Source organism: Alligator sinensis, unplaced genomic scaffold (assembly GCF_000455745.1).
Source record: "Alligator sinensis unplaced genomic scaffold, ASM45574v1 scaffold699_1, whole genome shotgun sequence".
NCBI classification, from domain to species: domain Eukaryota; kingdom Metazoa; phylum Chordata; order Crocodylia; family Alligatoridae; genus Alligator; species Alligator sinensis.
The window spans coordinates 454,437-458,838 of NW_005842359.1; the positions used below are offsets into that span (position 1 = coordinate 454,437).

At 42.3% G+C, this 4,402-nt stretch overlaps 1 pseudogene; it reads right to left on the reverse strand.

The window, feature by feature from the left end:
• Positions 1-454: 454 nt before the first annotated feature.
• On the reverse strand, positions 455-2,839 carry LOC102368143 (annotated as a pseudogene).
• Between the last annotated feature and the right edge of the window lie 1,563 nt (positions 2,840-4,402).

A 4,402-nucleotide genomic window follows, 5' to 3' on the forward strand; every position in this document is an offset into this window, starting at 1 on the left:
TGTTATGATAAAGGAAATTCAGAAGCTATTTGTTTCTGTTCCTGTAAGAAGTGAGAATGGTTTTTCTGAGGACCAAATCATGCAGGTTTATATTCATTTCACTCTGCAGATCAAATTCCAGTTCAGCAATTTAAATTCCATCATGTTTTCCATAGATGTTTTTGGGGCTAGGGCTTAGTTATTATGGGCACAGTCCTGAACACTTTTTCCTTGATTCCAACTGAACTGTTTCTGTGAGGAAGATGAGCAGAACCAGATCCTATCATGTTAGTGCCTGATCCACAATCCATGCAATATTGTTAAAAGGCTTATAGACTTCAGTGAGCTCTGATTCAGGGACTTCAACACTGAAGGAAATTTAGGACCCTAATTCCCATAGGTTCCTTCAAAATCTCAGGCAACACATTATATTAGCCAATTAAGAGAACATTCACAGCCTGAAGAAGTATATTGTTTAGTAATAACTATCCATCACACGTCTCAAACACCCAACTCTGGCAGTCATGGCTCCCCACTCAGTGAATCTTTTGTGCTTGCCAGGTCTCGGGAGGTACTGCCACCCCCTGTAGTTTGGCTGTTCATAGAAAATCTGGTATCCTTCAAAAACGTGGCAAGATTGGATATCTCTGTAACAAAATTCTTCTAGAGAGAAAGGCAGTCATGTGTGAGCTCCATCATCCTGCCTCCAAAGTCAGTCGACTCATAGTTTTGGATCCTGTTGGTACCCCTGGACTATGAGGACAAATACAAACAAAAGGATATGGATAAAAGTAGTAGTTCTAGCTGTTCATAAGTCATTCGCTGTGCTTCTTTTTTTTTTTTTGCTGTTAGTGATAGATGAAAGATCACTTTTGCTCAGTCATCAGAGAAAGAGACCTGACTCCACAAGGTATAAAACTAGTGAACGAATGCCATCTGATGGATGGGACACTAAAGAAGGTCATGCAGGAGCTTGGCTCTATAAATGACTCTGCTGCTGCTGTGCTATGTGTCCATGGGGATTCATCTCACTCCTCACTTCCTCTGTTTCCCACCTAACCCTTTGTCTATCTATCTCCTACAGTGTTTCAGGACTGTCTACCACAGGGGGACTTGGACCAGTACTCCAACATCTATAAAAGTTTGGTGTGATCTTTGCCAAATTTGGGCAACATTTCCTGGAAACAAAGAAAAGGCAGATGCCTGACACAGAACGAACAATTTCACGTGAAAAGGTTAATGCTTGGCAAAGGTATAAAAATGGAAAACAAGACCTTAGAATGGTGCGTGTCAACTAACTTTAATAATAGAAGGACCTAGCAGTCTTGTCAGTAATACACTGAAAGAAGGGTCACGTGGTTGAGATTGAAAACTGGGGCTCAAGTAATATTTGGTCCAGGTTATGGCTCTGCCACAGAGTTTTTCTGTGACCATGAGAAAAGGTTTCAGAGATCATTTGTTCAAAAGTATATAAATGCCCAAAGATGGAGAAGCTGCCTGTAGGAATTTTCAAGGGTGCTCAGGTAGTGAGATGTCCTAGTTTTATTGAAAATTTCACTTCCCTCCTCTGCATCTTTAGGCATCTAAGCCCCTTTTGAAACCTGTCTCTAAATCTCTTCACACTTCTGTATCCTCTCCCATCCTATGCCTGTCTCCATGTGAACTGCAAGGTCTTTGGGACAGGGACTGTGTCCGCAGCGGCTAGCATCAGGGAGTTCTGCACTTTACTGAGGACTCCTACACTGTTTTCCTACTACTAAAGGTCTACCACAGAAATGCCAGTGAACTTACACGTGGAATTAGGATGCAGGATCTGATAGTCATTGAATCCCATCCATTGCCAGTAGTCTGAGTAGGTTCCCCTCTTCAGGAAGTACTGATGGCCTGAGTAGTTGCTGCACTGTTAGATCATCCAGCAACCACTTTCCACCCTGATGGAGTTGCAGCGGCTTAGATAATAGTGCATATTGGGCTGATCCGAGGTAACTTCATGGGAGTGGCCCTCAAAGTTTCTGCCCTCATAGAAAATGATCTGCATAAAAATGAAAGGCAATACATTAGAAAGCCTTAAAAGATATAAAGTACTTGCATTGGACCAGTTTCCCCACAAAATACTCTAGGCCTTTCAGAACTCTTCTGGAATACTGTAGTGTTGTAGATGGACTAGGTCAAGAGACAGCATCCCTCCTATAAAAAGGTAGTTTCTATTCTCACTGAACTCGGAGGCAAAGGTCCTATTGAGTTCAAGGGGTTAGAATTACAGTGGTAGTCCCCAATCTAGAGAAAGCATTTGTTTAAGACTTCAATCATGTGTGCATTTACTGTGCAGTAACCAAAATTATTGTGCAGACCAGGCTCATGTCTACATGTACATACCTGTACTGTGCAGTAGATATGATGACTTATGCTGACTTGAGCATAAATGTCATACCTGCATCCTGCAGGTACCAAATTTATGCCCAATTAATACCCGTGCAGTAACGCACTTTAGTGCCAAGTTAGTCCATACACAGTGTTAATGTGCTTTAATGCCTGTGTGTGTAGATGCCTATTCCCACTTACTGCTCAGTAATTTTCTGCACAGTAAATTTAAGCCAGTGTAAATGAACATATAGACAAACCCACTGAGTAGCCAAATAGCAGCAGCAATTACAGAGTTCTGGTTAATTGCAGTGTGGGTTTTTCTTAATTTTTTGCAGCTGGCAGCATTTCCAAATTAATTCTCATACTGAATATCCAGTAACACTAGAAGTCTAAAGAATATGTAAATACAAGCTTAAAAAGGAGAAAGAAAATCAATAATGTTTTACAGTCAAAATATTTTTGATTACATTCACTCATGTTTTCTTACCTTTGCCATCTTAGTTCCTGTTTAGGTGCAAGACCTCAGTGCTCTCCAAGGATTAAGTGTCCCTTTTATATAGGAAGCACTGTGCTGGGTTCACATGGATTGGACAAAATAAACCATTTTGCTCAGTAAAGCAAATTAACAGTTCTTTCTCCTTCCTCATTATCAACATTATTCTTTGTAAAGTATCTTTTGATTACTGGGTGGCAAGTTTATTGTTACGGTCAATAACTAAAAGATCGGGGCAAAAGAGAATGTGGAGCAATACTGTCATCATGTCACTGAGGGGCTTGTGTTGAAGAGAAAGTGCTGGTACTGCTGCCAGGGGATTGTTTCCTGGCATTTAATGTGAATCTCTCATTGTTTTCTGAACCCATTAGACAGAGACTTTAGAGCTCTCTTGACATCCACAATACACCTGAGTTGGGTGGATGGAGGTTTGGAGCATGATGAAGCTCCAGCTTGGTAACTTCCTGAACCACAAGCTATGTAACCATCTACATGCAATACTGGCAATAGGCTACTGTGCATGGGGGCAAGCAAACTGGTCTGGTCATTCAACAGATCTAATTACCCCACCTGCACAGTGTGCAGGTGACTGCACTGCTTGCAGTTCTGAGGCAGCTTATTGTCTTGATATGGCCCTTGTTAGAAGAATTCCAGAAGAGTTTCCACCCCTGCATTGATCAGATGCAGCTAAACTAAGTAGCTGTGACATTGGTTTTTTTCACAGTCAGTTGGGTGGAAAACTGGCTTATGGGACACACCCAGAGAGTAGTGGTAGATGGGTCAGTTTCTACCTGGAGAGATGTGGGCAGCGGTATCCCCCAAGGCTCTGTCCTTGGACCAGTACTGTTCGATATCTTCGTTAGTGATGTGGATGAGGGTGTAGAAAGCACTCTGTCCAAATTCACAGACGACACCAAACTATGGGGTATAGTAAACACACTAGAGGGTAGGGAGTGATTGCAGGTGGATTTAGATAGACTGGGGAAGTGGGCAGATCAGAATAGGATGCAATTTAACAAAGATAAGTGCAAAGTGTTGTACCTAGGGAGAAAGAATCACCAATAAACCTATAGACTGGGAAGTACCATTTTAAGTAGCGCAGCAGTGGAAAGGGATCTTGGAGTCATAGTCAACGCAAAAATGAACATGAGTTACCAATGTGATGAGGTAATAAGTAAGGCTAACTGCACTTTTACCTGCATTAGTAGGTGCATCACGAGCAGGTCTAAGGAGGTGACACTTTCCCTCTATGCAGCATTGATGAGGACACAGCTGGAGTTCTGCGTTCAGTTTTGGGCATTGCACTTCAAGAGAGATGTGGATATCCTGGAAATGGTTCAGAGGAGGGCTACTCATATGGTTATGGGCCTACAGGTAAGATCCTATGAAGACAGACTGAGGGACCTGAATCTCTTCAGCCTCTGCAAGAGAAGGCTGCAAGGTGATCTCATGGCTGTCTACAAACTCACGAAGGAGGGTCATCAGGGAATAGGGAATACTCTGTTTACCAGGGCGCCCCTCGGGGTTACTAGAAACAACGGCCATAAACTGAAGGAGGATAGATTT